Genomic DNA, 12,269 nt, shown 5'->3' with positions numbered 1-12,269 from the left:
TAATACTGCTATTGAATAGCCTTACAAATGCTGTGTTTCCCTTAGCTAGGCAAAATGGCTTCAAATAATAAAAAAAAAGAACTAACAGGACTTTTTCCCTTGCTGTGGAACTTCAAGAAACTATGCTCTCCAGTACCAAAGGCATCTACTCTTTTCTCATGATCATTATTACCAATGTTGCAGTGTTTTTAACTCTTAATACAAAGTTATTGTAAACATAATTGCTAAAATATATAGTCCATTGTTTCAACAGCAACCAGAAATAAGAAAATGGACAGACTATTCAACTTCATTGTTGAAGCTACTGAAGGCCAAGTCATCTCAATGTATGTAAAACTACTATACTTGATGCTTAACTTTGACTTCTTTCCTGTAGAACACATAAAGAGATGAAAATTAACCAAATCTGCATTTCATTTGAAATGCTGTTTATCGAGTCAAGCTACCCAGAAATCCCAAAACGTTCTGGTTTTGTATTTCAATCACGGACAAACAATTCCAACGACATGCACTGACAGGTAGCTTCAGGGCTGGGAGTCACACAGAAATAGCAGCAAGAGAAAACGAAACCTGATGGGGTTGGTTTTTTATCCTTTCAAAACCTCTCACCTTTTTTGAAAGCAACACTTTCATTTTTAGCATCGCAGGCCAAACATACACAAACATGCTGCCACTCCTTTGTGTCCCTCACTCCAAGTTGCTTGCAAGTGTCAACAGGCAGCGGCACACTGGCACGCCAGCACTACTGGGAAGCGGTGGGATGCAGCGGGTGCTGCCGGCTCTCCTCTCCGCTGCCCAGGCAGGCACCTGCATCACAACCCTCCGCTCCCCTGTCCTGCGCTATCTGCCCAAGCCCTGGGGATGGAGATATTCCCCTTCTCGCCCCGGGAAAGAGGAGCAAAGCAGCGCTGTCACACACGTGCCAGCAGCGACAGAGAGCCGAGAGCCCGGGACCTCTCGCGCCGAGGGTACCGAGGAGCGCAGCCGGCACAGCGGCTCCTCCGGGCGGGTTCTGGCTCCCCCGTACCGGGGCTCATCCCGGCGGGTCTCGGCTCTCCCGCACCGGGGGCTCATCCCGGCGGGTCTCGGCTCTCCCGCACCGGGGGCTCATCCCGGCGGGTCTCGGCTCTCCCGCATCGGGGCTCATCCCGGCGGGTCTCGGCTCTCCCGCACCGGGGCTCATCCCGGCGGGTCTCGCCTCTCCCGCATCGGGGGCTCGGATCTCCCACTCTCCGTAGCTCAAACCTGAGCGAGCTCCCTCAGCAGAGCGGGAAGGGGGAAAAACTGCACTCATTACAGGCCCCTTTTCCAAAAGATTTAACAATACTGCAATTCTTCGAGGTATCGTGGTTATTTCGCAGCGCCGACACCAAATGATTAAGATTCAAACGATACCACCAGCAACAAGGTCTTATTATTTTAATTACCCGCACCTCACTAACACTTACGGCCCCAGTGAAAACACTTAATTAATTACAGGCCGATAAGGGAGGTCCCGAAGCAGGGATCGCCTTTTGTGTGCGAGCGGCGCGGCGGGGCCGCCCGGGCCAGGGGCGAACCCCGGCCCCGCCGCCGCCGTTCCGCGGGGACTCCCCCCGCCCGGGGCTCCCCCCGCCGGGGCCGCGCTCCCCCGGCCCGGCCCGGCCCGGCCCTGCCCGCCCCGCGTCCCCCGCCCCGCGCCGGGCGGGCCCGTCCCTCCGCGGCCGTCCCCGGTGCGGCGGCGGGGCTGCCGGGGGCCGTTCGGGGCGGAGCGGGGCGCGCAGCCGGGCCCGGGCGGGCCCCGCGGGCCGCACTTACCGCGGGCGCCGCGGGTTCCATTCGCTGCGGGCAGGAAGCGCGGGCGGGGGCGCCGCTACCAGCGCCGGCAGGAGACAAACCGCGTCCCGCCGCGCCTGCGCCGGCAGCCGCGGGCAGAGCCGCGCCTGCGCCAGCGCCGCGCCTGCGCCCGCCGCGGAAACGGCCCGCGGCTCCTGTCGCGATAGGAACGGGCTCGGCGACAGGGCAGAAATAATTGTATTTATTGTAGCAGAGGCAGGGGAGGGTAAGGACACAGCAAAGGGTCATTTCTGTCCGCGCAGGGAGCAGGGCTGGCGTTCGTCTTCAAGACACGCTGTGAAAATGCACACTTGGCAGCTCGCGGGGTTTGTACTCCGCAGGGCAGGAGAGGCTGGGAGCGCCTGGAGCGGGGCCAGCCGAGGGAAACAAAGGTGATGAAGGGGCTGCGGCACCTCTCGTGCGGGGAAAGGCTGAGGGAGCCTCGAGAAGAGGCGGCCGAGGGGGAACCCCATCCCTCCATCCCTGTCAGTGTCTGCAGGGAGCTCCGGGCGCGGACCGGCTCTGCTCGGTGGTAACAGGACAAGAGACAACGGGCACGCACTGATGCTCAGGAGGTTCTCCCAGGACATGAGGAAGGACTTCTGGTACATCGGATGGAGCGATACTGAAGCACTTCAGGCTTTTCTTTACATCGGCACGAGCACAGATTTTATTCTTGGACTGTAAACACTGCTTTACCTTAAGGCTAAAGGTCCGCACAGAGCCTTTGATAAGAAAAAAGTCCCCATGAAATACATTCGTGCCTGAGAGAAAACAAATTCACCAATCAGACCACCAGTGATTTACTGTTAAATCTGAGAAAAATTATTGACAGTAGAAGTAAACTTACAGAAATGTATTTGAGAAACTTCTTTTTCTAGTAGTCATTGTCATCAGCTTGAAGTGATGTATATAGATTTGAATACACTCAGAATTATGGTCTTTAGCACAGGTTTGTCTAACACGGAGAATGACCACCTTCATTCTAGGATAAATACAAAGTGAAGGCTTAGGTACCAAAAATACATAATTAAAAGTGCCCGGTCTCAAAATTCATAGCTATCAATAATCTTGTCTGAAGACAATTCATATCCTATCACTTAAAATAAACAGCTCACCTCCCTTATTTATAACATACTGGAAGTGCAAAATTATACATCCATGGTCATATTGTCATAACATTGGGGAAATTCATTTTCCTAAGTGTATGGAAATGCAATAAATACAACCTATATTAGTCACAGAATTAGGAGAAGGTATTTACTAGCATTTGCCTGTATACCAAGTTATTCAGAATTCTAAAATCTAGTTATGTTTCAGCTTAGTAAACACTCATGCAAGTAACTCTAACAGCAGTGAGGAATTAAAAGGAAAACAAAACAAAACAAACAAACAAACAAAAAAACCAAGCACAAAAAAGACCCTAGAAGCCCTCAGGTCCTCACAAGGTAAAGCAAGTTTCTACTTAAACTCACCTTTCCCTGCGGACTTGCGATGGTTTTTATGCAATGATTTTTTCATTGCTTTCGAGAGTGATAAACATAGTTACAGGAGTTATTGACATCACTGACATGATCCAAGACCTTTAAGAAAAAAGCAAATAATCGGGCAATGCACAGGACTATTAACAGTTTTACAACACAAGATACAATCTAGTTCAATGCACCTCACAACCCTCAGGAGAACGTTTGGTAACTTAAATGTTTCAGAACAGGAACAGATCTATCAGCAGGCTCAAATTACCTCTCCCAAGTGTTTTGGTATTTAAATTTGCACAGAACTGTTTAATGTAAATGCATTAAAAACAAGGTACTTTACAGAAGCCACTTGACTGTTGTACAGGAAAGTAAACACCACTTTTTTCTAAAGGTTTACATAAAACGAGAGAAATCCCCATACCTGGTCCACCAAGCCAGCCAGGTGTTCTAACTGAGTAAGAACCATGGTGTTTCCTGAGTCATACAACTCTCAATCTAAATAATTTCTTAGCTCAGACAGTCTCTCTTCTGTAAACATTCTAGAACCCTCTTTTACATATTCAGAGCAGAGAACCTTATGGAAACGTGTTTTGAAGTATTCAATAACATAAGGCATGATGTCAAAAAAATTTTAGTCATCCTAAAATCAAGTTGAGGAAAGTCAGATTACAGATGTATTTGACACCTTTTGCTGCAGATGTTGCTTTTGATTGATTAAAACAATGTCAATAAAAGGGTAACATTATCATTGGAACAAGCAAATCTGTTACTAGATATTGTTACCTTCTGATTTTCTCTATGAGCTGACAGTTCAGGATTTCTACTGAATTTAACTGTGAACACATATCACTGGTTCCCAAACAAGCCTAGAAATAAATAAACCACTACCTTTTCAAAATTCTGTCTCAGATCTAGTAAAAAACTTATTTTTTTATGTATCATTAAATAACTGTTCACATTTTTAATGTTGCAGTACCTGAGATAAAAAGTCTGTTGAACAATCCCCACCCTGAGCAGCCAGTTCTTGAATCATATGTTTAATACTCTTTTTCAACAGCCTCTCTTCAATAGAACTAGCTCTTACAAGCCTGTAAAAGAAAAGAAACCCATTACATTCCTTGTGCTCTCAACATAACCTTCCAAGAAAGGAAACAGTCACTCGAGAGAAGCTTTCAAACACATCTTAGAACTACACAAACAGCATCTCATCACTGGTGGATCTGAAATCCGATGATAATCAAGAATGACATTTCTTGTTTATCAAGGGCTGAAAACACCCACATTTATTTTGGTTGTTCCAACACTGAAGCCCAGATGGCTTGTTAGATGAAAGAGGGAGGGAAAGACAGGAACAGAAGCAGCAGTGTGGAAAGGACATGATTTTTATTTCCACTCTAGTCTGAATGGAAGGTGTATGATATAATCTTTGAAGGGACCTTGAAAGACCAAGTTACTTAAACCAGAAGGGTGGCCTCAACCAAAAATCCTAGTTTCACCCCAAACCATCTTCTCTCTACTTTTGATTTTAAAACACCAATTTCTTAGCAGGAAATTCACCTGTATGTATGGATATCTCTGCCTCTTGCAATTCTGTCACGCCATCCCTTAGTCTTTGTGTCCATCAGCAGGTCTAAAATCAGTGTCATAGAAGACAACAGTAACCACATCTGTGTGACTGACACCTGTGGAAGAAGGGTGGGAAGACAGGATAGCACAGAAGGATCACTTTTTTATGAAGTTTTTAATGAATTTCTAAAATGGGAAAACAAGCAACTTAATTACAAATTCATATATAATTAAGGATAAATCTCTAAACAAACTTTTTTTAACAGAGTGAGAAGATTGGGAAAATTGCTTTCTTATTACTTCCCCAACCTATATTAAGCATGCAAACATTTCAAGTTATCTGACTTCCCACACTGCAGATCTACACAATTCATAATGAATCTGTCTACCATTAAAGCTATTAATTTATGGTGCAGTAAGCCAGATAAAAATCTAAAGATCTATTACAGTAATCACATCATGTTCTATGACTAAGCACACCTGACTGAATAGTTATTCCTGTACGTGCTCCATCATTTTTCTTGTCTATTGACTAAATCAAATCCCTTCTGTTGTGCTGCCTTCTGTTGCTTTAAGGCAAAGTATTCTTTTATGCTTTATACTGCATCTAACAGAAAGCATAATAATACAATTTGAAATAAAAAATAAGAAAAACTTCCATCTATTGTTAATGTTTGCTCAAATTGTAGGCCCCAGAGGATACACAGAATCTAACTGGGGAGGGAAAGGAGCATACTTTCAATTTATCCTCAGGCAATGCCAGGGCACTCTACGAAAAATAAAAGCCCCTGGAGTAAGGCTGAGGAACTGCCAACATAAAAACACCAACTACACTTAAAGTACTAACAATATAAATAGCTACAGATAATGAAAGCAAAAGCAGTTAATCAAATGGCTATTGTAAAAAAGAAATCTGCATGTGAAGCACAAATTGCTCATAAACGTAGGATAACTAGTGGCTAACTCCTTGGAAACACTCTAGATGCCTCAGCAAATAGCAACATGACTGACATATTTCATATATAATTACATATTTGTGCTACAGCTATATACATAATTTGCTTCAATAAATAAGGAAATTATGCAAATGAATCTTGCAAATGTATTAGACTTCCCTTTAGCATTTCCCCTCCCACCACGAGCATGTACTCACTATTAGCTTGAGTAAGAGATCCTCTTACCAGACAATGCCAGCTGTGAGCAGCACTCTCACTAACTCTCACTCACATGAGGAAATGGAAATTCAGGAAAAGCTCCAGGATGCTGAGCATTGCAATCACGTGTGTCAAAGTCAGCACCTGCTCTCCCTTCTGCTTTCAGCCTCCAAAGCAGGACAGCCAGAGCTCCCAGCTTGCCTGAATGAATGAGAACCTGAGAGTTCTGCAGGTCACACTCACAATTAGAGAGCCCCTGCACACAGGTGTAACCAGTGGGGTTTAAACCTGGATCACGCTGCACCATCTCTGTTCCTCCAGACTGAACTGCAAGAGCTTCACTCCATGGGTCCATGTGTAAGGATCTCCTCCATACAAACATGGAGGAGCAACAGCTACAGCTGGGAACACGCACAGGTCTCTATAAAACAAATCAAAAGTTTTTATACTAATTTTTAAGAGCTTGGGATATTAACTACTCAAACCCAGTAATATTTGCAAAGAAGCACAAAGCACCTGGCTAAAGTTAAAGTAGAAAGTAGGCTAAAGAAAGTAAATCAGGGCATGAAGTTTTATGTTGACATCAAGTAAATGCAAAAACACTGAAAAGGAAATTACCACTATCCATAAAGCTTCTAAGACAAGCTTAGTACAACTCCTACTTTTTTTTTTGTCAGCATTAACACAACAAATACTAGATATGTCAAAATAAAGTAGGATTTTTATATAACTAATAACAGTTGCCATGGAACTATTGAGAGTTTTAGATCCCAGAATGATCCAAAATTATACATCTGAGATGCAAATAGGTTCAGCATGGAGGAATGTAGCCTGCAAAGAGGATAAAACGAGACAGCCTATCTATCATTTAACATTTTACAGTTGTTCACATAAATACCATGTTTTGGAGGGTAGCACACACCCATCAAATCTCTGCAAAGACTGCACATGGATTCGTATCAATTACCTGATAATAACATCCTTCAGGGCAATCTGTTGCTGTTTCAGTGTCAGAATGAATTCCTGCAATGGATCCTTAGAGCCTCAGAAGTGCTGGAATATGGAAGGCAATTTGCAAAGCCAGCCCAGCACCACTTGTCAATCCTGGCAGAACAATGCTGAGAGATTTTTCTTTCACTGATCCAAGAGCAAGTTTCCAACAGGTCTCTGCCCTGTTCCAGTGTTCTGGAACAATGAGGCTCATTCCAGAAGTCTATTTCGTCCAGGCGTTCCTTTAGTTGTCTTTTTTCCCCTGCGATACCCTTTAAATTCAACATTCTTTTCTGAATCTAATGTGACCAGATAAAGCTTATGCAAAAAACAAAGTTGAAATTAGGATAATCTAGTTCATGCAAGAGTTCTATGAATGGAGAATAGAGCAGGAGAAAAGCTGACACTTGTGATACAAGGACAAATGTTAGCTTTGGTATTGCAATGAAAAATAAATCTGCTTTCCTACTCCATGCCTACTGGCAAAAATATTATTTTTAGTCAGTAAGCTGAGCTGAAAGAGATACCCAGCTGAAGAGCATATGGCAGCAGGGATTCTGCTTCCCCCAACACACAGAAGAAACACACTATACTGTGAAATTCAAGTACACCAATCGCTCTGATGCTCCAGTCATCTCTGAAGGATTACATGGAAGGGGCATAACAGAACTCCCACACCCCTTAGTCATCTTTGGAGTCTGGAGACAGCAGGAGAACTCCCCAGAAGATGCTAATAAGGGTCAAACTTCTAAATGGAGCAAAGCCTTAACTAGGTTAGGGTTTCAAAAACACTGCAGTTGTAAGAGCTGATTTCAATATAACTGTTTTGTATATGCTCTTTCCAGGATACCAAAGATGTCTAAATAGAAAAGAATGAGTTCTTTTTCTGTTTTACATATATACTTCAACTTCCAAGTCCTTAATTTCATTAACTGCCAGTGCTCTGTTCTGGCAGAGCAGCCTAAGAACACTAATGCAGGACATCCTTCTTGTCACCTGTCACAGCCACGTGTCACATAAGCTGTCTTGGGCTTCACTAACCATACTCTTCTCGTATCAGGCTAATTTATTGTAGAAACCTCTATGGTGCACTACAGCAGAATTACATTTGCTCCAAAACTCAAAACTGAACCCTCCTAACTTCCTTTCTGAGGTAAGACTCAAGAGCAAAAAACCAAATTAGCTCAAAATTTAACGCAGCATTTTTTTCTCCCTCTGTCCTTCCTTCCCCCTCTAGCCTCCCCCTCCCCCCCCAAAAAATAATCTTTTAAGTGTTTTGCAAGTACATCTGAAAATTAAGTAAAAGGAGAAGATTTCATTATTCTGCTTAGGAAACTCTAGTCCAGAAGTAATTTTCAGTGCTTGACCAAAACCACAAGTGAATTCACTCTTGAGTGTGGCCAGAAAGATCAAAACTGAGCTTTCATAAATGAAAAGAACTATAAAGCAATAAGAAGCACTCTGCTTTCCCTCAGAAGACTGAGGGAGAAGACTTTAAAGGCATAAAGTCTTTAACAGTGATCAGTTTGAAAACAAAAGATAAAAAAGAAACAATTCTGAATTAACCCTCTCAGCCCTCACAAAGATTACTCTTTTTCATTTGTTACTTTAAAAAATATCAATTAAAAACAAATCAATCACCTGAACACTACATACCTATTTGGTTTGAGCTTCACTGGTTCAAGTCTGGGTGATGAAGGGGAGCAGATCTCCTCTATAAGCATTCCAGTTACCTTCAGTTTTGGCAGCATTTGTGCTTTGTTGCAAGTAATTTGGTTTTCCACCCCAATCACATCAAAGACAGACCAGTCTGTATGCTTAAGTTACAGTAAAAGAAAAAAAAAAACAACATAAAGAAATATTTTACTACTATTCAGCTGTAGTTAAAAAAAATAATATTAATAATACAACAGTATCTGGTAATGATGAAAAAGCTCCCAGCTGATGGCAGAATTAAAGTGGAAGGTGGAAGAGCCACGTGTCATGTGACACTGCAGAGAGCAGCTGCCGTTACTTTAAAAGGCTCCAAGAACACACACCATGGAAATAGAGCATTATGATCGTGTTACCAGGAGTCACAAACAGGGCAGCGCCCTCAAATGACAAGCTCTGCAGTTAATTCAGTGCTCGTAACTAAAACATTTCCCTTTGTAGGACTGGCATTCCAGAGCCATCTATTCCCACCTTGACATATTAACCCTAAAATAAAACCACAAAATTATTTTAAGTTTTTACTCAATTCTGTCTAAAAAGCACATTTCTAAAGAAAGAAAATAACTGCAATCCCTTTAGGAGTACTCTTTAAAGTTTACAAACAGTGGAGAGGTAACCCCAAAATCCCAGATCCTCAGTGATCACATCCTAACCATGAAAATGCTGCCTATTCTTTTCTGGTTGAAAATATCAAATTCACATTACCCTCTTGGCAGTTATCATCTTTCACCCTCTTTCTTGAAAAAAATCAGTTTCCATCCACTGCATTTCTTCCAAAATATAACCATGGTTTGGTTTTGGCTGTGGGGCCTCATGGAGTTTGGGGAGATGTTTCAGAGACCATAAACCTTCTTTCCTCATGCTGTTATTCACTGCAGAATTTCATTTTCCATCAAGTAAACATAATTAAACTTATGTTTCCTACTGCACAACACAAAAGCAAGACAGACAATGTGAAAAAATGTTAAAATGTTACAGGGATAATCAATAGAAGCAATTATTCAGTCCTTGGAAAGATTCTGTGGTGTTTGAAGTTGCACTTTATTAAAAGATAATGAATAATGTATTTTGTGCAGCTGTTTGTAAAATCTCTGAAGGACTTTGTGAGACAGCAGTAATATGAGAAATCAGTAGAGAAGCTTGGGATGCAGAGCTACTCAGTCTTGAGAACTTTTGTTTTTCCTCCTAAAATATAGTACCCCTCTCGTCGGAAGTGCTGGCTGAGTCAGTGAGAAATTTCACAGAATTTAAATACTCTGCCAGATGGCAGATGGACAAAATTCTCTAAAAAGTTCATATAAAAACACATTTAGTTGCTAGCACTTTTGTTAACACATGTAAGCAACCTGCAACTGCTGGCAAGTCAACACAAGCTGCATAAATTTTCATTCTCATTCCTCCTCCTCCTCCCTTCTTCTAAAACGGCGCATAAATATTTAAAATAATGGATTCTGTTTAATTAAATCTCCTTCTAGGACTTCATTACAAGAACAAATGCTACTTCCCTAGAGAATGTGTCTTATTCCTTCTCACCCCTTTCCTTTCTTCAAGAAGAATCATGTATATCTGCAGCACTAATTAAAACCAAATGAGAGACACAGGTACTCTCAGAGCATTCTAAATTTAAACGAATACAAAGTCTTTTTGTAAAGAAAGATTCATACCACAGCTGTCTGAAGCAAATTATCAGGCTTGGAAAAGTCATCTGCAAAAACTACTGGAATTATTTGTTCCTTTCTCCCCAGGCTGGAGTGATAAATCCTGCCACCCACAAAGTCTCCACACAAAACACCAAGGCCAACGCTTCCCATACAAGATAATATACAAACGCTGTATAATATAAATGTTGTATAATATACAAATATACCTGTTGTTGTGAGGGAACTGGAGCTGGTACCACAAGCACATGGTTCTTATCCCAGCCTGCTGGTTGTACCTGCTGGGGCAGAACTGGGTTCCTGTTGTGTGGAGCAGGTAAGGAGCTGAGCAAACTTGACAACTTTGGTCCATTTTGCTGTTGGTTTTCCTCCTGGCTAATCTGCTGAGCCGCTTGAGGGACAGGAGGGCATTCCACCTGCAGAGAGACTTTTAAAAACGGCAATTTCAGGAAAGAAAATAGTGAAACGGCAAAGAGAACCAAAGAAAGTGGCAATACGGCCTGTTACATGGCTGGTGAAATGAGCTTTTCACCACACCCCAATACATCTGCCTGCCTGGAAGCCCTGAAGGTGACTCAATCAGCACGCCAGCCTAGGGTGTACTTATCCGCTCTTCCACCTGACAAGATCTTTGCTAACAACACCCTGCAGAGAGCTGACAACTACACAACCAATCTCTATCAGGGTATCAAATGACCAAAAGGGAAAAATTTCATGCAACAACATTAATTAAGGAAAGCAACAAATTAGGCTCAGAGGGTACAAATTTAAACCCAGTGCCTGGAAAATGAGATGTGCAGCACTTACTAGACTCTCCGAGATTTTCTCCAGAGGGTTTTAAAAATGTGTAACAATTGGTATTAGATATAATGTTACAATTACAGAAAATCTCATTAAAGCAATTATCCTTAATTACAAAGCTTAAAACTTACACTTAATCTTAAATCATTAATATAAGCATTAGATGTACCAGCATTATTTTAAAGTTCATGACTTTTTTTTTAATTGCTGTCAGAACTAATTATGAGTCTCTCAGTGAAGTACTATTTTGGAACTGAAATAAAGTTAACATAATAAAGTATCTCACTATCAATAAAATGGTGCATTGGACTACCACTTCCAAAGCTCTGTCCACTCTTATATCTTGATTTAAATTGTACATTCACTTTATTTTGCTACAAAATGGGGCTTATGATTGCAGAATTGCTTCCCGCACAACTGTAAAGGGAGTTGATCTCAATGGTCACTGACCTTTTAACCCAAATTAAACACTTGAATTTCTTAGTAGATTTATCCAGTTGCTTTATCTCTAGCAGCCACACCTGGAGGGCTCCTGCAGCTCATTCTGAGTCTGGACTGGCTATATTTGTACTTCGAAGAAGATGCAGGATGGTGAAGCCTTGGGCTCTCTCCAGCGCAGGCACTCATGGGCTGCAGTCACGGAGAGAGGCCGGTGCTGTCCCACGCACGGGAGATGACGGACGCTGTGACAGGACGGTGCCGCCTGCTGTCACTCCGGCCAGTTCCAGACCTCCCGTTCCATAAAGCAGCGGGGCGGGATGCTCCATGCTGTAAAGGACATTCCAGCCCCGTGCGCGGCGTGTCGGTGCTGCCTCGCAGCAGAGCAGGCAGCGCGGTGCCCTGGCCCCTCGCATCGCTGAGAGCCCCGTTCCCCCGCACCGCCACGAACCGCCCGCCACCCACGGCCGGCCCCTGGCCCCGCACAGCCTTGTGACATCCCGCACACCCTGCACCGCCCCCGCACAGCCTGACCCGCTCTGCACAGCCTTGTGACATCCCGCACACCCTGCACCGCCCCCGCACAGCCTGACCCGCTCCGCACAGCCTTGTGACATCCCGCACACCCTGCACCGCCCCCGCACAGCCTTGTGACA

The 12,269-nt window shown here is 43.3% G+C and overlaps 1 protein-coding gene, 1 long non-coding RNA gene and 1 other non-coding gene across 22 annotated transcripts in view; all 3 read right to left on the bottom strand.

Moving 5' to 3' along the window:
• The window catches only part of EP400 (E1A binding protein p400), a 46,835-nt gene extending 44,950 nt beyond the window's left edge, over positions 1 to 1,885 (bottom strand). For 14 of the 15 annotated variants that reach the window (XM_058422788.1, XM_058422790.1, XM_058422792.1 and 11 more), the window contains exon 1: positions 1,798 to 1,885. The gene's annotated coding sequence lies outside the window, so the exon portion shown is untranslated. Of the gene's footprint in view, positions 1 to 972; positions 1,062 to 1,797 lie in introns of those variants that run through there. The other variant, XM_058422789.1, reaches the window with a different exon arrangement.
• A 110-nt stretch (positions 1,886 to 1,995) lies between these two features.
• On the bottom strand, positions 1,996 to 12,020 carry LOC120760728 (uncharacterized). 6 transcript variants are annotated; one of them, XR_005703451.2, is made up of 13 exons: positions 11,626 to 12,020; positions 10,584 to 10,801; positions 9,422 to 9,640; positions 8,660 to 8,820; positions 6,981 to 7,275; positions 6,302 to 6,434; positions 6,041 to 6,214; positions 5,340 to 5,466; positions 4,851 to 4,975; positions 4,270 to 4,381; positions 3,291 to 3,398; positions 2,666 to 2,800; positions 1,996 to 2,579 (listed from the first exon to the last, which is right to left on the bottom strand). It is a non-coding gene; the product is annotated as an uncharacterized LOC120760728 (long non-coding RNA). The 6 variants fall into 6 exon arrangements; XR_005703448.2 differs by having other exon boundaries at positions 6,041 to 6,434; XR_005703452.2 differs by having other exon boundaries at positions 6,041 to 6,434; positions 6,981 to 7,066.
• On the bottom strand, positions 5,529 to 5,667 carry LOC120760765 (small nucleolar RNA SNORA49). Its single transcript, XR_005703467.1, has one exon. It is a non-coding gene; the product is annotated as a small nucleolar RNA SNORA49 (small nucleolar RNA).
• Positions 12,021 to 12,269: the final 249 nt, after the last annotated feature.

This window comes from Hirundo rustica, chromosome 17, assembly GCF_015227805.2.
Source record: "Hirundo rustica isolate bHirRus1 chromosome 17, bHirRus1.pri.v3, whole genome shotgun sequence".
NCBI lineage: Eukaryota > Metazoa > Chordata > Aves > Passeriformes > Hirundinidae > Hirundo > Hirundo rustica.
This window is presented reverse-complemented; position numbering and strand designations above follow the sequence as displayed.